General features: G+C 44.6%; 2 long non-coding RNA genes across 3 annotated transcripts; one reads left to right on the forward strand and one right to left on the reverse strand.

The window, feature by feature from the left end:
• The first annotated feature begins 257 nt into the window (after nucleotides 1–257).
• Nucleotides 258–11,019, forward strand: LOC310840706. Its single transcript, XR_014562021.1, has 4 exons — nucleotides 258–508; nucleotides 1,262–1,437; nucleotides 9,114–9,191; nucleotides 10,823–11,019. It is a non-coding gene; the product is annotated as an uncharacterized lncRNA (long non-coding RNA).
• Nucleotides 11,020–17,968: 6,949 nt separating this feature from the next.
• LOC310840767 lies at nucleotides 17,969–26,862 on the reverse strand. 2 transcript variants are annotated; one of them, XR_014562110.1, is made up of 4 exons: nucleotides 26,747–26,862; nucleotides 26,479–26,619; nucleotides 21,038–21,104; nucleotides 17,969–18,309 (listed from the first exon to the last, which is right to left on the reverse strand). It is a non-coding gene; the product is annotated as an uncharacterized lncRNA (long non-coding RNA). The 2 variants fall into 2 exon arrangements; XR_014562111.1 differs by having other exon boundaries at nucleotides 26,492–26,619; nucleotides 26,747–26,861.
• Between the last annotated feature and the right edge of the window lie 72 nt (nucleotides 26,863–26,934).

The raw sequence follows: 26,934 nt of genomic DNA on the forward strand, positions 1-26,934 counted from the left end.
TGGGTAGTTCTGTCCCTATAATTCCCAAATAATGTTCCTCTAATGCCCTGTGTTATTATTCATCATTCATATTATTATCAGCACCAGAATGAGATCATAAAGGTCAATCTCTCTCCTTCAGGTGGACAACATCAGCACGAGGACATAATGAGAAGTCTCTCTCCTTCATTGGCCACTATCAACATGAGGTCACAATGGCCACTCTCTCACTCCTTCAGGGAGACGGCATGCTCATGAGGTCACAATGGCCAGGTGAGGGTCAGAAAAAAAACAGATCACAACAGGCATTGTGTGCAGATCGTAGATGCAAGTATAGCCTGGCACCCCAAATTCAATGGTGATCCTTCAAAGTCCAGTAGCCATCGCAGGTTGAGGGCAGAGTAGAGAGAAGAGATGGACTAGGCAGCAACTGATGGGCAAAGCAGCAGTAAAACAGCCAAGAGGAGACTACAGAAGAAGAGAGGAAGGATAGGAGGAAGCACCCAGCACTTGGAGAGGAAGAGAGAAGGTAATTTGGACAGGAGTAGCAATGCTCACCTGTACTTGTCCCTCTGACAGTCACCCGGAGTCAGAAGGCAACCCATGAACCTATAATTCTATCCCTATAATTCCCAAAAGATAAGCTTCTGGTCCCCCCCCCCCCATGTTATTTTAAACAACCTTTTCCATTCATTATATATCATTTCCCCTTTTGTTTTGTTTTTAAAATAGAATATTTCAAATTAAAATAATGCAGTGGTACTTCGGGTTAAGAACTTAATTCGTTCTGGAGGTCCGTTCTTAACCTGAAACTGTTCTTAACCTGAGGTACCACTTCAGCTAGTGGGGCCTCCGGAGCACGATTTCTGTTCTCATCCTGAAGCAAAGTTCTTAACCTGAGGTACTATTTCTGGGTTAGTGGAGTCTGTAACCTGAAGTGTCTGTAACCTGAAGCATCTGTAACCCAAGGTACAATTTTACTCACAGCAAACCCCTTGAAATGAATGGACCCAAGATAGTCATGCACATTCATTCCAATAGTTCTACTTTGACTAACATTGGATGAAGCCCATCCTAAGGGCCTGATCCTGTGATTGACTGCTGCACTTGGATAATGCCATACCCTGTTAAGGTGCTGTGACCTGGTCCACAGTGGCCTAGTTTTCCACACTGAGGTGGCTGTAGCACTTCAAGCAAAAGAGAGATACTCAGAATGCATTTTCATCTCCTAGCCTTCTCTGTGGCATCTTAATTCTCCATGGTGTCTTCTTCTTTTCTCCAGGAAGCATTTGGCCATGTTAGATTTACCAGCACTACTGTCTGAAGGAGTCCAAGCCAGACTGCAGGGCTGCCACCTCAGTGGAAAATGGCAAAGAGGACTGTGATGTCACAGAGACTGAAAAGATTATTTTGACGTCAGCTTTCACGCACCAAAGTCTACTTGGCCAGCTGTATCAGGTGGGTCACTCAATTGGGTCAGAATATTGAATCCTGAGTACAGATAGAAGGGGGAGTTTTATTTATTTTATTTATTTTTACAATGTGAGCCCAAAAAGATCAAGCTTAGCTGTCAATGTGCTTTAGCATCATGCCAGACACAAATTGTAGAATCATAGAATTGGAAGGGACCCTGAGATTCATCTTGTCCAAACTGCTTAGCTTTATTATTATTATTATTATTATTATTATTATTATTATTATGTGGGTGGCACTGTGGTCTAAACCACTGAGCCTCTTGGGCTTGCAGATTGGAAGGTTGGCGGTTCGAATCCCCACAACAGGTTGAGCTCCCGTTGCTCTGTCTCAGCTCCTGCCAACCTAGCAGCTCAAAAGCAGGCCAGTGCAAGTAGATAAATAGGTACCGCTGCGGCGGGAAGGTAAACAGCGTTTCCGTGCGCTCTGGTTTCCGTCACGGTGTTCCATTGCGCCAGAAGTAGTTTAGTCATGCTGGCCATGCTTTTTTCTAAAAAAAATATTTAGGGGTACTCTCATTTTCCTACTCATATTGAAATACTGCCCCTCAATGAGGCCAAACTTAGATTCACAAAATGTTTAGGGGTATGCATCCCCCTGCTTCCCCCCAGAAAAAAAGCACTGGGTACCGCTGTAGTGGGAAGATAAATGGTGTTTCCATGCACTCTGGTTTCCGTCATGGTGTCCCATTGCACCAGAAGTGGTTTAGTTCTGCTGGCCACATGACCCAGTAATTTGTCTGTGGACAACTGCTGGCTCCCTCGGCCTGAGAGTGAGATGAGCACCGCAACCCCATAGTTGCCTTTGACTGGACTTAACCATCCAGGGATCCTCTACCTTTCTTATTCTTATTCTTATCCTTATTCCTAGCTGTGCAAAGGATTTATTGCCCTTTTTAAGCTACTTCCCAGGTTGAATATGGTCTGATACAGAATGAGGGATTAGAAAAGGGATGCAGGGACCTCTTGGATCATCTCTCCCATCATCCTTGACCATTAGCCATGCTGTCTGGAGCTGGTGACCATTGAAGTCCAACAATATCTGAGGGCATCTGGTCCCCCATTCCTGTATTAGAGCCCTCAGTTCTTAAGAATGGAGTATGCTAATTCAAGGTGCATGGGGTGGTGGAATACTCCCCAGTGCTTTTTTAAAAAAAATAAAAGTCTCCATGCCCCCACAAAAAACCCGGCACATTGGGGAGAAAGGTTCTATCCCATTCCCTTTTGTGCTTATTTTTTTATTTTATTTTATTTTTTAAAAAACCCACACATGGGAACATTTAAAAATATGACCCTCCCCTGCAGCCTGAAGCTACACAGACTGCAACTCTATTCTGTGTCCTCTGTAGATGAGGCATATGCCATTATTTTACATTAGGTTCGCTGTCCACTCATCTTTGGTCGGCTTTTCTGGAAAACATCTTCAAATACATGGTCGTTCCTCCCCCTACCCCGTCCCATGGGTGCAATAAAGTTTCAGTGATAAGCATTTTACTTTACTGGAGACGTTTTAATTGCTATGCATTTAAACTGCTGTCACATTAGGAGTTAAAGATCTTAATTTCAAGGAAAGGACACCCTCCCCTTTAAAATGTTCCTTATATAAAGTGGTACATTTCAGCCTCTCTCACCCCCACTTTTTTTACCAAATTCAAACTGGATGGAAGAATATTTTATAATAGACTGAGAAGGCAATATAAAATTAACTAAAGCTGGAGCTGGTGCCTTAAAAATATTTGGCAGGATTCCCTGGAAAGCCACATTTGAACATTTTTTAATATATATTACAAGGCAGACAAGAATAATTATCTTCTCTTGAAGTACTCCGAGTGAGAGAAGCGTATTGTTAATGCCTTTTGAAAGAAAACAACGCAGGCTGCCAAATAAGCATGTTATGGAATCTGCTTCTCCCCCTCCCCCCTTCGTCTTTACCAGTTTGATGGATTCATGTTAGTGATGAAGTATACAACAAAAGCAAAATGCCTCTTTCTGCTGTACACAGACAAACGCGGACACATTAAGTGGATGTGACTTGCCAGAAGCCAAGGCAGGGTTTGCTCAATGAAAATGTCAATGCACTTTTTTTAAAAAAAGAAAATTTGGCCCAGTACCACCAAGCTCTATCTAGGGCACACTAACATAGAATATCATCCCATAGATTTCGACAGAAAGGAAGGCAAGATTTGTGGCCATGTGGTCAGTGCTGCTGACAGGACCGATCTCCAGCAAACCTCACAAAGTATAATCCCATAATCGCTGTTTTGCCATATCCTTACTTAATACACAGAGCCAAACACTTTCCACTCCTTCCGTTGATTTTGGCTGGGGGAAATGGAACTGGACAACATCGGGGTGGAGCAAACTTTATTACATTTTAATCCCTCTCACTGCCCCCCAAAGAGTGTCACGGCCTTCTCCAACAAAATGCCCTGCTAATGTTTTTAGATTCCCATTCTCTTTGGCTGGTAGCCATTCTGGCTGGGACTGGTTGAGATTGTATGGAAAGACCCCAAATATATTTTCTTAGCAATTACATGTTTTATCTTTTGATTAATAATTTTCGCTCTCCTTCTTTGAGAATTTCAGTTCCTCGCTTTGCATCTTTCCGTTTGCACTGCTCACATTTTGCAATGTGTCTCTCCTTTTCCAGCCCAGTAAGGAGAGGTGGTTGTATTCCCTTGAACCCAACCCAGAAAGCTTTTTATCCACCAAGGACATCAGCCAAAGCGAATGAGCTGACATTCAGATAGCCATGCAGCTGGCGATTTGGCAAAGATGCTGTAAGGCCATTTGTGATAATCTGAAAGTGCTATCAGTCTCCATGGACAAGTCTACAACAGAGTTAAGAATATTAATTATTGGCCTTTGGCTGCATGAACAACAAAAGATTTACTGGCTTGAGGCAAAGGACAAGATGCCCCCTTCCCCGCATCCCACATATGTAGGTCTTGAGTGGTCTTGCAGTAGGGATGTGGGTGGTGCTGTGGTCTAAACCACTGAGCCTCTTGGGCTTGCTGATCAGAAGGTTGGTGGTTCGAATCCCCACAATGGGGTGAGCTCCCGTTGCTCTGTCCCAGCTCCTGCCAACCTAGCAGATTCGAAAGCACACCAGTGCAAGTAGATAAATAGGTACCGCTGTGGTGGGAAGCTAATTTCCATGTGCTCTAGTTTCTGTCACGGTGTCCCGTTGCACCAGGAGCGGTTTAGTCCTGCTGGCCATGTGACGCGGAAAAGCTGTCTGTGGACAAACGCCGGCTCCCTCTGCCTGAAAGCACGATGAGCACTGCAACCCCACAGTCACCTTTGACTGGACTTAACCGTCTAGGTCCTTTACCTTTTTCTTTTTACCTGCAGTGGAGTCTTGCTTCAACACTGGAAATGGGACAGTGTCATTTGTCTTGCCAAAAATGAGCAGGATAGTTTGGGTTTGTGCAAAGCTGCTTAGCACAAACCGTCTGTCCACCCAACACCACAGCACCCGAAACCCCAGCATCTACCGGACAAGATGGTGGCTTCATACTGCCTAATAACAGGGCTGGCTGTATGGTGACTTTTACATGGCTCTCTTGTTTCGATGGCCTGCAACTCTTTGGTTGGTACCCATAGAAGCATTCAATCTCTGGTTTGCTGTTCAAGGTAAAGGTAAAGGGACCCCTGACAATTAAGTCCAGTCGCGAATGACTCTGGGGTCACTTTAAAGGCCGAGAGAGCTGGCATTTGTCCACTTCTGCAGACAGTTTTTCTGGTTCATGTGGCCAGCATGACTAAGCCGCTTCTGGCGAAACCAGAGCAGCACATGGAAACATTGTTTACCTTCCTGCCAGAGCAGTGCCTATTATCTACTTGCACTTTGATGTGCTTTCAAACTGCTAGGTTGACAGGAGCTGGGACCGAACAACAGGACCTTACCCTGTTGCGGGGATTCGAACCGCTGACCATTCGATCAGCAAGCCCAAGTGGCACAGTGGTTTAACCCACAGCGCCACCCGTGCCCCTGGTTTACTGTTCAAGTGCCTGCCAAAAATGCCCTGCTTCAGGATTACAACCAGCCTATACAAACTACTGTCCTGTACAGCGGGACGTCAGAATGAGCTTGAAGGGCCTCCCATTTCTTTACATTAATCTTACTAGAAAGATTATAGCTTCCTATTATTTTGTTAACATATAGAAATTACTTAAAATATATATTTTTTTTAAAAAAAAAGAAGAAGGAAAAGGCTGGAAATACTTCTACTTTGCTACTGCTATTAATACAACTGTTACTGCTAATAAACAGTGACAATTACTTGGAAGCTTTGCTGGGCTCTCCACGATTCCCTTAATTTCCCCTGACTGATGTTCTTTACCCGTCAGAATACAGAACATGTTTTGGAAGGATGTTCTTGGAAGCGGCAGGGAAGTGGATGGCAAGCAGGCAAATACGACAGGCAAGAGATGCAGAATTCTTTTCTGAGGAATCCTTCCAGACTTGAGGGGCCATAAGTGGACAGCTTGAGATGTTCTCTGCCTGAGACAAAACATCCTGCTGACCCCCTGCCTGCGATGGTTGCGTGTGAGAGGCTCTGCAAGGGATCAGGGAAAAGCCCTTGCAAAGCCTCACCCCAGAAGGTGGGGCAACTCTGCCAGGGCTTCCAGAATACCTTCCTCTCATCCAACTTGGTGAGAGGAAGGTGTTCTACAGAGCTTTGATGCTGGTCTCTCTCTGTCTCTTTGGCTGCTTCCCCAGTGGTTGAGGAAGTTGGTGGGGCAGGCACGGTGCCCATGGGAGGGGGCTGCCTCTTGTGACTACAGTGCTTTGAAAAAGGCAGTCAGGTCATGTATCCCAGCAGTGACCAGAGGAGGAATGATCGCTGGGATGAGCGCAGAGAGAAGAAAAACTGTCGTGGGTCTGCAGTAACATATCGGGACAACTTCATCTGCCCAATCTGCAACAAAACATGTCTATCCCATATTGACCTCTACAGCCCCAGCAGCCATTGCAACTCCCCAATGGTTTGGCTTCACCCCCAAAGACGCAGTCCTCCCTCGTCTCCTGAGACGGATGCTAACGAACAACATTGTTAATATTATCATTTTTATTACTATTACGATTTCTTAGATTTCATGCCCACTCTTCACCATGGGGTCCCCAGTAGCAACGTATGTATGTATTGATGCAAAATTTGATGCAAGCGCTTTTATTTAAATAGCAATGCGATATTTCTCACCATAGCAAGGAAGACCAGGTGGTCCTTGAGACTACTAAGTCTGCAAGCCAGATGCTTGTTCATGAACAACTTCAAGGCTCCTCCTGCTCCCCCTTCTTTTATCTTCAAACTGAACTTGAACTGGACTGTCCTTCAAAGAGCAGATGCTCTTCTGCAAAGTCAGATACACAGGAGAATTGTGCTTTGGATGTGAGATTGTTGGGTAGGCTTTATGAGGCTGTTTCAGGGAGAACCAGAAAATAATCTGAGGGCCTTAAAAACATGCTTCTCTTATGCTTGTGATGTTGCTATGCACTATGTTGGTCCCCATATTCAGGGCCGGGGAGGTCCAATTGGCTTTGTCTGGGTTTTTTGCCTAGGGCCATAGCACTCCTCAAGGTGGCACTCCTGTGGGGGTGATCCTATTTGAGGTATGTCATAGGTGTGTCATATGGGAAACACTGGCTTGCGAGTGCTCCAATTGGAGAACAGCTTTTACCAAAGGTGTCCTGGGCTCTGAAGAAGCTCAAACTTAGGACGAAAGGGAGAAACATGCTAAGAGGAAGGCACGCTTGGCAAACCTTCACCGTGATCATCTCCTGCCCGGAAACCTATGTCCCCACTGTGGAAGGATGTGTGGATCCAGAATTGGCTTCCGCAGTAACTTACGGACTCACGGTTAAAACTGTGTTTATGGAAGACAATCTTGGCTACGAGTAATCACCAAAGAAGAAGATGCTATAGGTCCTCCTCGCCTCAGGGGTGACCCCCTGTGGAAATACTTCCAGGAGGCGGGCTGGTTGTTAATTTGTTCCTCATCTGCCTAGGAATACATGTGTGCTGATTTGGGTAAAAAGAGAAACTTGTGGTTTTCATTATAGGCTGTAAACATTCACAGCAGAAGGCCTTGAAGGACAATCTCCTCCTCCTATTCACTTAAAGGTAAAGGTAAAGGGACCCCTGACCATTAGGTCCAGTCGTGACCGACTCTGGGGTTGCGGCACTCATCTCACTTTATTGGCCAAGAGAGCTGGTGTTTGTCCGCAGACAGCTTCCGGGTCATGTGGCCAGCATGACTAAGCTGCTTCTGGCAAACCAGAGCAGCACACGGAAACACCATTTACCTTCCAGCCAGAGCGGTACCTATTTATCTACTTGCACTTTGACATGCTTTCGAACTGCTAGGTTGGCAGGAGCAGGGACCGAGCAATGGGAGCTCACCCCGTCATGGGGATTCAAACCGCCAACCTTCTGATCGGCAAGTCCTAGGCTCTGTGATTTAACCCACAGCGCCACCCACGTCCCCTCCCTATTCACTTAGCCTATAGAAATATTAAGTACTGGAATATGCTGAGGCTAAATTTATAAGACCAAGCCATATGGGGTTGCCTAGGACCTAAGTCAATATTGCTCAACCTTGAGTGCCCAGATGTGGCTCAACTAGCATTTCCATAATCTCTGGTTGGTTTAGATAATGGTCAGGAACAATGGGAATTACAGTGCAAAGTCTGGAGGCCCAAGGTTGAGGAACGCTGGCCTAGGAACAAAGCCATGCATGTATACACATAGCTCCAAGCTGCATCTAGGTGCTTGTCTGAATGCAGCCAAGTTGACACAGGCCAATTTGCCCCTCTTCAAAACAAAGGCAGTGCTAACCACCGTAATTTCAGTTGTGGAGCAGAAGGGAATACTCCCCACCTCACTTGGTAGAACTTGATTCCTTCTCGTGGTACAGCAAATAGGCTTAAGCCATCCAGTCTCTTAGTGTAACTCGTCTTCTTAAGCTGCATGGAAGAATATGAAGCTGCCTTTAAAAGGTGTGTGGACGCACTTCTGGCTTGTAAACCAGAGGTGTCCCTGCCAGTCTGCAGCGCATGAGCTCCAGAGCTGTGGTGGTGCCATTCGGTCGGCTACTGTGAGGGGTGGAGGAAAAGGCGGGAGGGAGAATCATGTCATTTATTTTTATTTTTAAAGACAAATCAGGCTGGAAAAGCAGGGCGTCCTGAAATATAAACTAGATGAAAACAAGCTACAATAAAATTGAAAGGGGGAGGGGGGAAAACCCTACATCGGCGTGTCATTTTACAGTCGATGGAAAATTAGGACCAGATGAAGCTTCAGAGGCCCTGGGCATTTAATTTGCTGAAGTTGGTCAGTCCTTTGTGAGATCAGAATTGCTCTGTGTTTCCTTGGTGTAAGCAATATGTAAGCAATACTGTGTTTGTTTGTACATGAGCATAATCTGGAGGGGGGGGGGGAGACAAGCAAAAAGAATCAGATTGTTTTGGTATTCTTATTTGCATAAACATCAGATCCAAGAAGGAAGGATTTGCCTGCAATTCGCGATGCCAACAGACTTTGGGAAGCAAAACGGCATGTTAAAGAAGCATTACATTTCTTCCCCAAGCCCAGTTTTCTATGCAGGCAAGTGCATTAGACACAAGAAATCCTTTGTTTGTGTGCATTTGTTCTGCAGCATCCCACTGTATTTTTGTGTTATGTCCATCACCTCCATTCAGCGAGGTCGTGGTTCCCTGGGCAAGCTCCCAAACAGGTATTTTGCACAGCATTTGCTATCCTGAGAACCTCAACTTCTATTTCAAAGTGAATTAGGTTTCTGGTCCTCATGTTTCCTTGCAGCTGATTTTGTGCTCAGGAGGACAGCATTAATTGGCATCCACCACATAGAACTACAAGAATGCAGATTTAATGAATATTTCTTTCAGCAGATAGAGATGAGCATTGTTAATTTTGTTCCCTTGTACCAGTATCTGACGGATGCACAATGCCATTCTGATGGATGTTGCCACAGGGCTTCCACACTAGGTTCAGTATATGTGCTGATTGTCAATGTGTTGCTTCTCTGCTGGACCAGGATGATATGAACACAAGGCGATCTCTTTCATCAGGTCTTTAAAAAGCAGGCAAAAGAGAACCATGTTAAGACAGGGGTTAGTAACCTGGTCTGGTCCCAGTCCCCCCCAGTTGTTCCATGGCAATCACTGGTTTGCTGGCTGGGGCAGTGTTAGAAACTGAGATATGAAAGCTAGGAGCTAAATGGTACCTTAAACCTAAGTTATGGGTGCAACAACAGAATGTCTAGGCATGTTTTTTTCATAACAAGAATACAAAGCTGAAAATGCATGAACTGCAGCTAAAATATTGTGGTCATTTTTCACATGGTCTAGTCCTTCCCCTGCCCGCCCCCCTAATATTCTTAAGAGGGTCTCTTCTCCAATCTTCAGAGAGTAACTGGAAGTGGGAGGCAGAAAAAGGCCCTCCTTTCCTTCCGCACTGCAGATTTAATCTGAAATCTTAGGCGCAGTACTGCGCCCAGAGCTCAGAAGCTGCTTGCGCCAATGAAATTCGCTGTCACAAAATGCACCTAGAACAATGTGAGTTTCGAACACCGGGCTGGGGCTGTTAGGAGCTGGAGCCCAGCAACTTCTGAAATAGGAGGTTCTCTATTGCTGATGTAAGACCAGATCCTTGGAAAAGACAGGATAACTTCCATGAGCTATTCCTGTCTGCATCACTCAAAACACAGCCTATGGGTGAATTAGGAATATACACAATGGCTCCAACCAGTCCTTCGATTCCAGGATCTTACAGTTTGCAGTTCTGTTGGTGAACTGGCTGCATGTGTGTTTGTCATTCAGTATTTCCGATCAACAGATCATTCTTTAATTGGCTCTCATAATCATAATAAAAAGAGTAAAGCCTCCTTGGTCTTTTTGTACAAGCTTCATATGGTAGCTTTCGAAAGAAAGCTCTTTTCCTTGAACTGTATTCTGGGTAAGACGAATGCGGTTCCTCGAAAGGAAAACAAAAAGAGTTTGGCAAAGCGAAGTTGCCCAAAATCTCCAGGAGACTGTGCTCCATTAGATGATTAGAAAATCTGCGATGATCACACACATAGATCTGAGGGTTTGGAGGCACACAGCTGCAGTTTCACAATGTTGGCTATATTTGCCATCTGTCTGTAAGCAAGCAAACTCTTGGCTCCGGAGTCTGCTGAGTCTTTATTCCTCCTCCTTCTCATCACCTCTGTGCTGGGTTCTCCGAGAGGATTATTTGAACATTAAAAGAAAATAAGCCTTCCTCCTGTCCTGAAGTGTGCAACATAAATAATGGGCAGATTATTAATGCAGAGACAATATTTCTGTATGGCTCTTTCCTTAAAAGATCAGAACTCGCAGCGAGGCTGAAAACCGGCAGAGATGCAGGGAAAACCAATGTAATCTTGTTATCCGATATCGTGAAAAGGAGAAGGAGAAGCAGAAAAGAAGGTTGATTTTTAAAAGAAAAGGAAAACTTGGCTGGCTAATATGGTACTTTTGGAAGCTTGTTAAACTTCCAGAAATATGCGATGATTAATCATATACTCCCTGTTTCGTCTCCTGTATTTGCCTATGGGTCGCAGGAATGTGTGCTGATTTGGGTAAAAAGAGAAACTTGTGGTTTTCATTACAGGCTGTAAACATTCACAGCAGAAGGCCTTGTTGGGGGGGGGGCATGATGATCTCCTCCTCCTATTCACTTAGCCTATAGAAATATTAAGTACTGGAATATGCTGAGGCTAAATTTATAAGACTATATGGGGGTGCCCATAGGCCAATATTGCTCAACCTTGAGTTCCCAGATGTGGCTAACTTGAATTTCCATAATCTCTGTCTGGTTTAGATAATGGTCAAGAATGATGGGAGTTATAGTACAAAGTCAGGAAGCCCAAGGCTGAGGAACACTGGCCTAGGCCAAGGGGAGAGTCCAGTGCTGAAGGCATGCAATGATGGGAGAGGCTGTGGCACATGCAGTCGGGCACATGCTGAGCATGTCAAAAGATATCTTCAGTTTAAAAAGCCTTCTATAGAAGGTGATGAGAAACATCTCAGAGAGAATGCAAATCTGCCATTCAAGCTTAAACAATACTGGTCTATATGGACCAATGGTCTTGGTCAATATATGTTGCATGTGGCAGTGGCTGGTGGGAGCATTGGATTGGCTCTGCTGCTGCACCCACATCATCATCATCACCATCATCACTTTATTATTTATGCTCTGCCCATCCGACTGGCTTTCCCCAGACACTCTGGGCAGCTTACAGCATATATTAAAGCAAAATAAAACACCAAACATTAAAAACTTCCTGAGTTTTCCTACTGCCTTGTCCTGCCCCCTACTCGGTAACTGGCAGCAATACATACCTTCACACTTAGCCCATCTAATTGTACATAACAATAATTGGAGTCTCAACTAGATCATCCATGACAGATGGCCATCCAACCTCTGCTTGAAAACCTCCAAGAAAGGAGAGTCCACCACCTCCCAAGGGAGACCGTTCCACTGCTGAACAAGCTCTTACCGTCAGAAAGTTCTTCCCGACGTTTAGTCGGAATCTCCTTTCTTGTAGCTTGAAGCCATTGGTACAAGTCCTACCCTCTGGAGCAGGAGAAAACAAGCTTGCTCCATCTTCCATGAAATAGCCTTTGAGATATTTGAAGACGGCTATCATATCTCCACTCAGTCTCCTCTTTTCGAGGCTAAACATGCCCAGCTCCTTCAACCATTCCTCATAAGGCTTGGTTTCCAGACCTTTGATAGTTGTGATGGCCTGGGACTCGGGCTTGGACTCAGAGCCACAGTCCGCACCGGATCCTTTGCCTCAGGCAGCATCTGAACCTAGTCTGGGGCCTGATTCTGAAGAGCCCCGTCTGCATAGGTTCCCCTGCAACAAGCACCAACTGGGTGAGTCAGGGGCCTGAGCCTGCCCTGGCTCCAGATGCGGGGATTAGATTACCCCGTTGCCTTCAGCTGGGCCATCACTTACAGCTGCTCCACTACCAGTTGGGTCAGGAGAGGCTGAGGCGGCCTCTGGGTCTAGTAACCCACCAACATCTCCTGAGCTGCAGAGACTGAGGTCTGAGAGAAGGAGAGACCTGAGTACTCGCAGGAAGAGTGCTCGCCTTCAGGTGAAACAGGGAGGTGAGTCACCGGGAGATCAGGACCAGCCGACAGAGATAAAAGGCTGTTGGACCCCGCCTCAGGTTGCAGGAGCAACATTGCTGTTTGCCAAAACCTGCCTGCAATCCTGTGCCTGACCTTGCCTGGTTTCCTGCCTCATGTCCTGCCTTGGCCCTGTCGGACTGACTCCTCGCGGAACCTTAGGATTTGGGACCGGACCTGGACCGCGTTACTCGGGTTACCCCCGGGCCCAGCATAATAGTCTTGGTTGCCCTCCTCTGTACACATTCCCAGGATTCTTTGGGGTTGGGGGCATTTGCTGTGGGGGGGGGAAGCGTGAGCATATCCTTAAAGTACCTTTCACTTGCAAAGAGATAGGCACGTGCAATGGAACGCCACGAAGAAAAATGATACAAAACAGTAACCGGTCCTTTCGCTTACAATCTCTATGCTTCTAGCAGAGCTTGAAAGGCAAGCCCCTGGCATTATCTGCAAAGACACCGCACCCCCATGTAATCTTTACGGAGGCTTTAAACAATTAAGTAATTGCAACAGGAACAGGAATGTTTGCATCAAAGGGGTTGAAGCAGCAATTTCCAAGTCGTATTGTTTTTGACTGAGGCAAACAGCCTCAGGTATATTCACCAAAGTTATTACAGACCAATGCCAGAATTTGATACGGCTGCCCCACCCCCATGATCAGTGTAGGTTTCTCTGAAAACATAAATGCCTGCAAGGTGTTACCTACATGAATGTATTTGCGCAACGAACTTCAAGTAAACCTAGCACTGAGGTGTTTTCAGAAGTAGTATCTACAGCTAAGCAGCCATATCCTTACTCATGGTGAGGGGTGCAAGTCCTCAGTAGACAGGTTTGTCGGCAGAGCATGAGACTCTTAATCTCAGGGTTAGAGCCCCATGTTGCCCCCCCCCAAAAAATCCCACAGTACAGGGGGTTAGACTAAATGACCATTGGTTCCTTCCAACTCTACAATTCTAAGATTCCAATTCCAATACAAAGTATTGGAAGACACAAGATCTACCCACCCGGGAAGAATGGCAGATGAAGGTGATGGACTACATGGAACTGGCGGAAATGACTGGCAGAATCCGAGACCAGGGAGAAGAGTCGGTGGAGGAAGATTGGAAGAAATTTAAAGACTATTTACAGAAACATTGCAAAATTAATGAATTTTAGAATGATGTTGGAATGAATTTATGTGATTTTAGCAGAAATGTTACAAAGATTTGGGAAAAAACAGACTGTTAATTGGTGAAAGGAGGGAAAGTAAAGTTATATTAATATCAAGATAAATTACAGGACAAAAATTTGAAAAGAGGGAAAGGATTTGCCGAAATGGATAACTGACCTAGAATACAAAAAAGGGAGGCGTGAGGAGGTCAGGGAAATAAGCTAATGAAAGATAAGTAATGAGAAGATTTGTTGTATTTTTCCTTGTATTTTTTTGTTTGTTTAATGGATTTTAATTCTCTTCTCTTTCTTTTTTTCTTTTTCTTTTTTCTTTTTTGTATTTTATCTTTTTTTGTTTAAAATGATGTTTTTTGTTTTTGTACCTCTAAAATTTTTAATAAATATCTTATAAAAAAAATACAATTCTAAGATTCAATGATTTTAGACCAAACCGGACTGGAATCTCACCAGTCAGGGACGAACAAAGGCTAACCAACACCCGGGGCAGGGAAAACCGCTGGCTGTGCAGGTGTTGTGCCACTACGTACAACACATGTGTGGCAACGCTACGTAGGATGCATACATGGTGTCGCTACGTACAACATAGGCGTGCAACACCGTGCATGCGTTGTATGTAGCAGTTTAGCGCCGCCGTCTGAGCACTCTACAGACGGTGGCGGGGTACTCCCTCCACCGTCTTTACAGTGCTTGGGCAGTGCCGTTGGCAAACCACTACGTACAGCGCATGTGTGGTGTTGCTACGTACAGCGCATGCATGCGACACCGTGCATGCATTGTACGTAGCGGTTTGGCACCGGCGCCGCTCAAATGCCGTACAGATGGTGGGGGGGATCCTCTGCTCGCGGCTGCAGACGTGAACGGAGGATTCTCCACATGCAGCTGCGGCAGAGCGATGGCTGATTGCGCCGCCACGCCCAGGGGTGTCAAGGCGAGCACCCCATGGGGTACCTTCTTGTCACTCCCCACAACATACAAGACGTAACCGGCTGTATGTTTGAAAAAATAATCCAGTCCAGTTCAACATTTTTCGTTGAACATTATGAGCTACAGTGGTGCCGCGCAAGATGAAAATAATTCGTTCCGCGAGTCTCTTCGTCTAGCGGTTTTTTTCGTCTTGCGAAGCACGGCCATTAGCGGCTTAGCGGCTCTTAGCGGCTCTTAGCGGCTTAGCGGCTTAGCAAAAGGGGGGGGAAGGGAAAAAACTCGCAAGAACTCGCAAGACGTTTTCGTCTTGCGAAGCAAGCCCATAGGGAAATTCGCCTTGCGAAGCACCTCAAAAACGGAAAACTCTTTCGTCTAGCAAGTTTTCGTCTTGCGAGGCATTTGTCTTGCGGGGCACCACTGTACTTCTGTTGAAATCTACAATTCAATACAATGAATAGTGTATATTATTTTTTCAAAGGTACAGCCGGTTACGTCTTGTGTGTTTATTGAATATGTTTCACGTAACCAGAGGTTTGTAAGTAGCCTGCTAATTTTTCAAAACAACACAACAACAATAAATACACGGCATGCTTGACAAAATGGCTTCTACATGGTTTGGCCCATCCAGTCCCTGCATACGGAGGATGGCATCTTCTTTGGTTCTGTTCCAGTTTTGGGAAGCACTGTCAGCTTGAAAGCATGCAAACATGACACGTGACGTCAATCAGTGTCGATCCAATGGCCAGGGTGAGATTCTCACATAGTATCAGTTAGAATGCGCTCACCACCTGGAACTTAATCATTTACTGTTTTATATATTCTATTAAAGTTTAAGCCCTCTTTCTTGTAATCTCCTTGTTCCGAAGACAAAGTTGTACTTTGTTGAAGGTGAATCAGTCTAAGAGAACAGGATGTTTTTGTATTAAATATTAAGTGCTCAAGGTTTACTTTAGCTGAAGGTCCTGGCTAGCTTTCGTTCTTGATTGAAATCTGACAATCCTGCATTCCTACATAGCTGAGGAGCAGAGGCTGTGCTTGCCAGCTCCTGATAGCCCGACACAGTGAAGCATGATGCGAAGAGGTGCCTGCACATTCCTTGCCAAAGTGCAAACATTTGACATAATTTATCTAGAACAAAAATGGGGCTTTCCATTTTCGTTTGTCCTGCAATGAAGGAGCATAGCATGAAACAAACATTGCGTGTGGAGGTCCCCAAGCCACCCCTCAAAATAATTCACAAATCACACATAATTTTTGTTTAAGGTTTTTGGCATAATTTTGGCCACAACTTTATTAAAATACATAATCTGTGAGTGGTTGCTTAGGCATTGGTTATGACTATCTGTCGCTCTGCCTGGGACACAGCTGACTTTCCGAACTCCCTCAGAAGCCAGTGAAGGGAAAACAATATTGGGGATCAGTTGAGCTGAGTGACAGTCCCTCACCGCTCACCCAACCTGCTCCCCAAGGCTTGCTGGCCCTGGTCCCATTGCAGGGATTGGACGAAATTGTGGCAAGCCCCAGGATTCCTTTAATGGAATTCCCTTCCACACCACCATTGGAGGGGCAGGCCCAGCCTATCCTGACCCCTCCTCCACCAATTTTTATAACCAATGCCTAACCGCAACCTTACAAGTTGTGACGAATTGCTAAGTAGTAGGCAAAAACCAAATGGCACCAGCCAATCAACCAAATGGACAAAATTCCTACTAGGCCACTGCCCCAAGGGCTGATGACCCCATGACAGGCATAGCAAGGTCAACCGGAACACAGGGCGGGCAGGTGATCCGATGCACTCAGTGAAAGAGAAAGCAAAAACGGAGTGCCCCAATATTTAAAGCCTTTGGTCCCACCCAACCAATTTGCAACATGCAATTTGCCCCAGCAACTCAGTCATCCAATCATTGCTTCAGGCAATCACCATTTAACCTGCCTGGCAATAGAGGGTTGGCCTGGCAGACCCCACCGCAACATGTGCTCTCATTTCAGGGAGAACACGCTTTACCAAAGCTTCAAGGAACTTTGAGACAGCACCAGCCACCCCCATCCTTAAGTGCATCTTCTATCATACTATTTCTTGGCGAAGATAGGAATGGTGGCGAGGCTGGAAATTGAAGGAGGTTGGGTAGCAAAATCAAGGGCTGACCCCCATCTTAAGCCCAATGGGGCTTGAGTGCTGGATTAGGACCTTGGAGGCTAGAGATAGATAATTTAGATAGACAGATAATTTATTACGGTCAAAGACCAGCTCACATAACATAACACAATAAAAACAGCGTTCATAAACATAAATATACAATCGGAGCAGATTGCAGCAATAGCTCATGAGTTAAAATTGAGATATATACATACACCCATACAACTGAGATTTGGGCTACCATAAAAAATTGACCCTGAGGTGCCCCAAAGGGCAACTTCAGCATTTCCCTAGTAAGCTATTTTGTTCTAGAGGATGATCTGTGCCTACAAATCTGGGCGCAGGTCGTCCTATGATCATTGCCTAAGAGGAAAGAATTAAGTGTAGACGTGCCTGAAAGATTGGCGAGCCTCTTCAGCAAAGGATCAATGGTGTCTCTACGAATCTCAACATAATAAGGACATCCAAAAAATATATGTTCAAGGCTTCCTATTTCCCCTAATGGAATCCCCATGACAGGGTGAGCTCCTGTTGCTCTGTCCCAGCTTCTGACAACCTAGCAGTTCAAAAGCACGCCAGTGCAAGTAGAGAAATAGGTACCACTGTGGCGGGAAGGTAAACGGCATTTCCGTGTGCTCTGGCTTCCGAGACGGTGTCCAGTTGCACCAGAAGCGGTTTAGTCATGCTGGCCCCATGACCTGGAAAGCTGTCTGTGGACAAATGCTGGCTCCCTTGGCATGAAAGCGAGGTGAGCGTCGCAACCCCATAGTCACCTTTCACTGGACTTAGCTGTCCAGAAATCCTTTACCTTTACCCATCACCAGCTAGCATAAGAGTATATGACAACTTCTCTCACAACTCAGCACTTTAACAGGATGCCAAGCACAGAAAACGCTGTTTAGAACCAATTTCTAGTGGAGTCTGTGTCCTGTTTGTTGCCGGTCCTAGCAGTGCCCTTGTTCACTGTGTGGCGAGAGAGACAGAGTAGGACCGACACGAGCTGAAGCCTCTGGAGCATGCATATTATGAAGATTTATTTATCTAGCAAAACGTATAAACTCCTTAGTAAAATAAATAAATTTAAAAACCCTACGAAGTTAACGGTGTAAAATGTTTATCGAAAACATACCAACAAAATGATCAAACTCTTTAAAAAAACCAGTAGACATAACAGAATGATCACGACTGTAGATAAAATCAACAGAACTTAAAAACAAGTATAATAAAATTACATGTTTTGGTAGGCTTGCCGGAGCAAAAGAGGTTTTCATCAGGCGTCGAAAACAGTTCAGCAAAGGTGCCTGCTTGATCTTAATCATTCCAGAGCATGGCTGCTGTCATACTGGATTGTAGGACAGGAATGGCAATAATCCATCTGATGCCTCATATTGACATTGTGTAACTTTCCCCCCAGCTTATTTGGTTCGATAGGCCACAGCTATATGAACATACGTCAGAACCATATGTAATAAAATGGATAGCATCCAAGTCCAGCTCACCCATAAGGCAAGGTGAGGCAACTGCCTCAGGTGCCAAAATGTCTTGGGCCAGCCCTGAGAGAAGAAGAGAAGAAGAAGAAGAGTTTGGATTTGATATCCCGCTTTATCACGACCCGAAGGAGTCTCAAAGCGGCTAACATTCTCCTTTCCCTTCCTCCCCCATAACAAACACTCTGTGAGGTGAGTGGGGCTGAGATACTTCAGATAAGTGTGACTGGCCCAAGGTTACCCAGCAGCTGCATGTGGAGGAGCGGAGACGCGAACCCGGTTCCCCAGATTACGAGTCTATCGCTCTTAACCACTACACCACACTGGCTCTCAAAGAGCATCAAATCTCCTCCAACGTCCTTTTGGCAATGCATCAAATGTGCCTTAAATGACTCACCTCTAGCTTTAACTGCCCAGTGAACCAAGGAAGCCACATAAACACTACAAATTCACCATTCAAAGGCTAATAATGATAATAATGGGAAAGTCCTGCATTGACCCTATGAGAGCGAAGGCATGGGTAGACGTTTCAGACACAAGTATGTTCTCCTTAAAACTTCCTGGCTGATTTATTTTTTTCTCGTAGTAAATTGGGATCAGGTTTGACTAAATATTGACTGAAATGTAGCAGTGTGTCAAGAAACGCAGGACCTGATTCCGTAAGCTGATCCATATAAACTCCAGCTGTGCCCAAATAGAATCCATTTAGATTTAAACATTTGTTTTAGAATGTTGAGACAAAGGCACATGATGCCTTATTTTGGAAACAGAGCATAAACCTTGACCGTATGGATATTCTTGGAAAGCCTTTCAAGAGTAAGGGAAGGGGGCCGGAGTCCTGAGATGTTCATTATTATTCTATATATTACAAAGCGTGTTCTCCTTCATGGAGAGCACGTGTTGCGGTGGGGTCTGACAGGCCACCCCTCTGTTGCTGGGCGGGATAGTTTGGATGACCATCTGCAGTGATTGGGCTGTTGGGTTACTGGGAAAATCTTGATGTTGCCAATTACTGGGATGGACCAAAGGTTATAAAATCAGGCCACGCAGCACTGACTCTGTTCTTTTGCTGCATGCATTGGATCACTCACCCACCCTCCCTAATTTGGGGCTATTGCGTTGACCTTGCTATGCCTGTCATGGGGCCGTCTGCTTTTGGGGCAGGGGCCTGGTAGGAATTTTGTCCATTTGGATGATTGGCTGGTGCCGTTTATTTTTTGCCTACTGCATAGCAAATCGTCACAACTTGTAGGGTTGCGGTTAGGTATTGGTTAAAAAATTGGTTGGTGGAGGGGTGAGGATTGGTGATGCCTGCCCCTCCAATGCTGCTGCAGCAAGGAAATTCCGTTAAAGGAATCCAGGGGCTTGCCATTCTTTCGTCCGTACCCCTGAATGGGGCTTAGGGCCACGCAAGCCTCCGGGAGCATGCGCGGAGAGATGAGGATCTGGTGCCCGGCTCAATGCTCTCTCCAATATTGTTTTTCCTTACTGGCTTTCGCTGGAATCCAGAAGTCGGTTCTGTCCTGGGGCGAGGACAGATAGTCGTAACCAATTCCTTATCATCCACTCACATTTATGTATTTTAATAAAGTTGTGGCCAAAATTATGTCAAAAATCTAAACAAAAATTCTGTGTGAATTGTGATTTATTTGGGGGTGGGTTGGGGGACCTCGACATGCAACTGGGCTCAGCAGGAACTGCAACCAAATGTTGCAGTGGGAGTGCTGCTGCTTAAGATTCTAGCCCCTGCATTCCCCACAGTGCTCCTAAGAATGTTCTAGAACACATTTCCAGTTAAGGATGAGCCTCTCCTGTTTCTAGCAAAGCCCTCCTTTTGTCAGCTACCCAACTGTGACATTCCAAAGGGCTACGCATTCAGAACATTTAATGAAGCTTATTTTCACAAACATAATTTCATGCATAAAACCTTGTAACTATTTCTTCTGCTGATATTCCCCCCCCACCAAAAAAACAAAAACAAAAAACCCCTTTCATCTTGCAGTTCTAAACTTGTCTCAGTGCAACTATATGAAAATGATGTACCGTTGATATTTAACTCCCAGTAAAGTAGCAAAAATAAAGGACATGGGTGGCGCTGTGGTTTAAACCACTGTGCCGCTTGGACTTGCTGATCGGAAGGTCGGTGTTTCGAGGCCACGCGACAGGGTGAGCTGTTGTTCGGTCCCTGCTCCTGCCAACCTAGCAGTTCAAAAGCACAGAGTGCAAGTAGATAAATAGGTACCGCTCCAGTGGGAAGGTAAACAGTGTTTTCGTGCGTTTCTCTGGTTTTGCCAGAAGCGGCTTAGTCATGCTGGTCACATGACCTGGAAAAACTGTCTGCAGAAGTGGACAAATGCTGGCTTCCTTGGCCTGTAAAGTGAGATGAGCGCCGCAACCCCAGAGTCGTCCGTGACTGGACTTAACTGTCAGGGGTACCTTTACCTTTAAATTAGCAAAAATGTATAAAACAGGTGCAAATATATGTTGGAAATGTAAGGAAAAAGAAGGCACCTTTTATCATATGTGGTGGACATGTAAGGTAGTACAGTGGTACCTTGGTTTTTGAACAGAATGCGTTCTGGGAGTCTGTTTGACTCCCGGAACTGTTCAAAAACCAAAGCGAGGCTTCCAAGCTAGACATCTGGCTTCCGAAAATCATTTGAAAACTGGAACACTCACTTCTAGGTTTCGATGGTTCGGGAGCCAATTTTTTCGGGAGCCAAGGCATTCAGCTTCCAAGGTACAACTGTAAAAGAATTTTGGGAAATGATATATAATGAAGTGAAAAAAATGTTTAAAATAACTTTTTCTTTAAAAAACCCCAAAGCCTTTCTTTTAGGAATTCTAGGTGCCAAAATCCCAAGGGAGCAGAAAATGCTATTTATGTATGTGACCATGCAGATCTTATTGGCCCAGAGATGGAAAGAAGATAAAGTCCCTTCCAGAGAAGAATGGCAGATTAAATCGATGGATTATGCTGCAATGGCAAAAATGACTGGAAGAATCAGAAATCAGGAAGACCAAAATTTTAATAAGGAATGGGGAAAATTTATAATCTATCTTAAAAACCATTGCAAATAGCTAAAATCGTTAGTAGGATTGGAATAACACTTGTAGTTTAATGCTGAATTTTGGACATAATGGAGATGTAAAAGATTTGGATTATTATGAAAGATGCAGGAGGAAATGACTAACAATAGGACCCACAAAGGGGAGGGGGAAGTCCAGAAGATTCTTTGGACTCTTGTTTTTCTGATGTATGTTGGATATGTGATTGTAATCTTTCATTTGAAAAAACCCCAAAATAAACTTATATAAAAAATAAACCTGTCTCAGTGTGGCAAAGGTAAAGGTAAAGGTACCCCTGCCCGTATGGGCCAGTCTTGACAGACTCTAGGGTTGTGCGCTCATCTCACTCTAGAGGCCGGGAGCCAGCGCTGTCCGCAGACACTTCCGGGTCACGTGGCTAGCGTGACGAAGCTGCTCTGGCGAACCGGCACCAGAGCAGCACACAGAAATACCATTTACCTTCCTGCTATAAAGCGGTACATATTTATCTACTTGCACTTAAGGGTGCTTTCGAACTGCTAGGTGGGCAGGAGCTGGGACCGAACGACGGAAGCTCACCCCGCCGCGGGGATTCGAACCACCGACCATGCGAGCGGCAAGTCCTAGACGCTGAGGTTTTACCCACAGCGCCACACCTTTTAAACCAACGTTGCTGTTTATTGCACAAGTTGTGTGGTACGCTCTGAGGGCAAGCTGTTGAAGATGTTCTTTTGCCTCAAAGTGTTCTGGAAGAAAAAGCACGATTTCGTTTTATGGTTAATTGTTCCGTAGCCAATCCAGTGAGAAGTCAAGGCTCAAAACCATGAATCATTCTCCACACTTGGCTCCAGCTGTGGAATAGTGGATCCCATAGGAGTCTTCTTATTTCTGTTCTTTGGCTGCTCATTGGCCTGGTCTAAAGTGGAAATTGCTGGCCTACATAAGTAGCATTTTTTTATTTCATTTTTTAAAAAATGAAATACAGTTGGCTTGTAGGATGGTTATCAACAAGAAGGCAGAGTGTTACTGGGTGTCCAACCCACCCAGTAAAAAGTCCCCCACACACTACTGTATGCTACATCTTTCATCACTTAAATTTGATGTTGCTCATGTGTGCTGGGCTCCGTTGAACGATCTCTTGGGGCTAATCAATTAATTATACATCGCATCTCTGTCCCGATGTATTTCATAAGGATTTTTAAGTAGCGGCATTGATTTTTGCGCTTGTGGATTTGTCTCCATTGGCCATCCTGCCCAGCCACCTTTACGAAAGACCAGAGGCCAAAGGTCAACTGGGAGGCTTCCGTTTAATTTTTCAAAGATGGCAGGTTATTTATGAGTACCGCTTTGCTTGCGTGTCGTTTTCCCTCTGCTAAGCAGATGCATCAGCGTTGGTTTGTTTTTTGAAATCGTATTTATTTGATTTTCCAAATATAAAGTTGTAACAATACCAAATACATATCCATATATAGAGATTTCTCTGAATCTCGAGACTTCCCACCACCCCCTCCCTGGGTCCGATTGTCAACATTTTCAACTGCATATTATTTCATAATTTATATTTTATATCTTTCTATATTGTCTATAGTGTATGTTACATTACAAGTGTTATTAGAATCCTGCTAATGTTTTCATCTGCTTACAGTGGTCTCCTAAATAAATCAGGTTTATAAATAAAGTTTTAGTCTTCTTGGTTCCTGAGCTTTCCGGTCAGTTTTGCCATTTCGGCGTAGTCCAGGGGTTAGCAACCTTTTCCAGCTGTGGGCCGGTCCACCGTCCCTCAGACCATGTGGTAGGCCGGACTATATTTTTTGGGGGGAAATGAACAAATTCCTATACCCCACAAATAATCCAGAGATGCATTTTAAATAAAAGCACACATTCTACTCATGTAAAAACACCAGGCAGGCCCCACAAATAACCCAGAGATGCATTTTAAATAAAAGGCACATTCTACTCATGTAAAAACACACTGATTCCTGGACCGTCTGCGGGCCGGATTGAGAAGGCGATTCGGCCGCATCCAGCCCCCGGCCTTAGTTTGCCCACACCTGGCGTAGTCCATCAGCTTAGTTTGCCATTCCTCTCTGGTAGGGACTCTTCTTTCCATCTCTGAGCTAGCAACATCCATGTGGCTGTTGTCGCATACATAAAAAAATAAAAAATTATGTATACATCAGCGCTTAAAGATTGCGCAATGCACAGGGGCGACATTTGTTCTCCAGACGCAACATTGACTGGAACCCTGAAAGGCTGAAACAGTGGGACAAACTGGAACAAAGCTTGCTTGTACAATGGACCATGAGAATCTGGCTTTGTGTTACACTCATTGTGTGAAGAGTTGTGGGTGGCAGTTGTGGCACCACACAACTCACTATCAGTGTCAGACCATTTTGATCCCTCCCAATGGCCAATGGGAGATGTTCCCTCCCTTTGGCCATGGGGAAATTCAGGTTTACCCACCCACAATAATTGGTCAATCATGGGAGGCCTCAGCTCCTCACCTGACACTGCAGTCAGCTTTTTGGTCTCCCACCCTCCCACCCTCACTTCTGTGGTTTATTTGTTTTTTGTGGTTTATTGTTTTGCTAATGACCTTGCTATGCAATTTTTTGGGTCGCCATATTTGAATCCAGGAAGGAACTTCATCTCCAAATCAATTGGCTGGTCTCAAAGTTTTTGTTAGTATTCAGTGGTCTGTGTTTGCCTGAGCTTGAGTCTAGACCAAGGATTCTGAGCTCCTGTGTTCTGATATCCAATTTCAGGATTTGGGCCTCTGCCATTGGCTCTTAAAATCTGAGTAATGACTCGCAGCTTGGAAGTTTAGACAGCCAATCACGTAGGGAGTGGGAGTGGCCAAGGCCTTCAGAAATGTATATAAGCAGTTGCTTTGCCTCTGTTGTCCAGTTCTGTTAGTTCTATAAAGGTTCTTGTTGTAATCACTGTGTCTTGCCTCGTGGGAACCCACGTACACCTCAGTTTTTCCCTCCCTCACAGCAATTGTCACAGATTTGGCACCACTGCCTGGTTGTAGGGATTGATGAAACATCCTATGCCCTTTTAAAATGTGGGTTTTTTGCGGGGGTGGGCAGGTTATTGGGTTGTTGTTTTTATTTCGATTATATAATTTTGGGTTTTATATTTTGATTTTGTTCTGTGAACTGCGCTGAGACCTCCGGGTATAGGGAAGTATATAAATTCTAATAATAATAATAATAATAATAATAATAATAATAATAATAATAATAAAAACTATCCAGTCTGATTTCTCTCAAATTCTCATTTTTTTCCAGTCTTAAGTTCTGTGCATTTCTGTATTGCTTTTCTTTTTTAATAATAATAATAATAATAATAATAATAATAATAATGCCAATACAACAATTTGCCAGCATTTTATTATGCATTTTCATTTCATCTGATATACACATTTTTGCAAGTAGTATCTCTCAATATCAGGGGTTGGCAAGGTTTACCTCTCCTGGGCTGGTTCACTCCTGCGGAGATCGCTCCGTGGGCCAGATTGTGTTTGCACTTCAGCACCCGCACCTATGATTTCTAGCATCTGCGTCTCTGCAGACGTAATTTCTGGTGTGTGCATCTGCGCAGACACGATTTCCGGCGCTGCAGAAGCGAGTCCCTGCGCTGCGCCAGTTTAGTGCAGTGTGTGGGGACTCACCGAGCAGGTGGCTCAGTTTGGGGGCGGCTCGTGGGCAGGTTAAACGGCCCTCATGGGCCGCTTGTGGCCCATGGGCCTTAGGTTGCCTACTCCTGCTCAATATAACACATTTGTGTGTGCTATTTTTTTTTGTCAAACATGCATTTATTTGCACACTTCCCCCCAATATATATATTTTTGCACACATTGTTTTGTTGAGAAGGGAAGACTCGCTTTGTCAGATGTCTGTTTTATTTGAGTGTTTATTTAAGTATTAATTAGGAAGATTAAGTTTTTTATGCACATAAATCTGCTTTTTCTTCTTTCTTTTTTCTGTATTTTCTTCTTTTCTTTTTTCTTAATTCTTTTTTCTTTAATTTTCTTTTTGTAGTATGAGATTGTAAATTCTTTGTATATGTGTGTAATTTAAATTAATAAAGATTATTGAGAGAGAGAGAGAGAGAGAGAGAGAGAGAGAGAGAGAGAGAAGGGCATTGCAAAAATCAGAGAAGAGCGAAATTTGTATCACTGCTACATTTCGATTCAAATATTGTTTCAGGAAGTGGGAATCAAGTAAGGTCACATAAAAATGTCAGGCAACTGGATGTCTGCCCCACCCCAATCTAGGTGGACATGGGGAATTCACCAGAGGAATAGAGGACAACACCCTTTGCTGTGGACAGAGGAAGCGAGAGACTCTGTCATATTACCACGGTAGCTTCGTGTCACTGCAACCCTCCATAAACAGCATTCCTAGCTTCTGATTAGTCAAATGCTTTGCATGTCTCCGAGGCCTTTCAGATAGCTAAAGTTGAACTTTATTTATTTCCTTTGGCTAACTCTCAAAAATATGAATTGTTGTCCACTGAGAGTGACCCCTTCATCTTTGCTAAATTGAATTTGGCCACTTTGACTAAAGATGGAGCAGATAATGTGTTTGCATGGCTCCAGGACGGTCAACATGTAAGCCAAACAGTCAGAAATTAAGGATGATGAATTATAGCAGGGATGGGAGTTTCACACGCAGGATCCAAATGCAAACCCAATTTTCCAGGGACGGTCCTGGAATTATGAAAGCCATCCCGCTTCTGATTTGATCCCAGAGTAGGCCTAGCTCCAATGTGTCGTTGACCTCTAACAATGCTTCTCACTTGCCTGTATGGGAGATAGAGGGTGTGTTTGAGGATATGCCTAACAAGTAGCCTACTACGCTAGGGTAAATTTCACATTTATTGCTCTGCCCACATTTGTCTCTGATCCTGCCCATCACAGGCATTTGGTCTCAGAAGAGAAGGTGGAAAAGTTCCCCCAGCCCTGGGGGACTGATTCTGAAGAGCCAATTAAGAAGGGGAAAAGTGAGCTCTGCCACATTAGGCCCTTGCATGCAAAATAAGTAATGAATTAAAAAATGACTTACAGAGAAATCCTACCTTACCAGGGTAGTCGCAGTGTGGAGAATTGGGTGGTGAAGCAATTCCCGCATCCTGTGCCGTTGCCATTTTGCTGCAACCGGGACACTGACTGCAAAGTGAAGAGATTTACTATGCCAACTCCAAGGCTATGATTGTTCAGATGGGGAATGATATATAATGAAATGAAAAAGGATGTTTAAAATAACGTTGGTAAAAACACACAAAAAAACCCCCAGAAGCTCTCCAAAAGGGGAATTATAGGGACAGAAGTACCTAAACTGTGTAGAAATTGTGCTGCCTCTCTGAAGGAGAGAGAGAGACTTGCCTTTGTGACCTCATGTTGATAGTGGCCAATGAAGGAGAGAGAATTCTCATTGTGTCCTCGTGCTGATGTTGTCCACCTGAAGGAGAGAGATTGGCCTTTATGATCTCATTCTGGTGCTGATAATCATATGAATGAT

The sequence above is a fragment of the Podarcis gaigeae genome (assembly GCF_964106915.1).
Source record: "Podarcis gaigeae genome assembly, chromosome: 3".
Classification (NCBI taxonomy): domain Eukaryota; kingdom Metazoa; phylum Chordata; class Lepidosauria; order Squamata; family Lacertidae; genus Podarcis; species Podarcis gaigeae.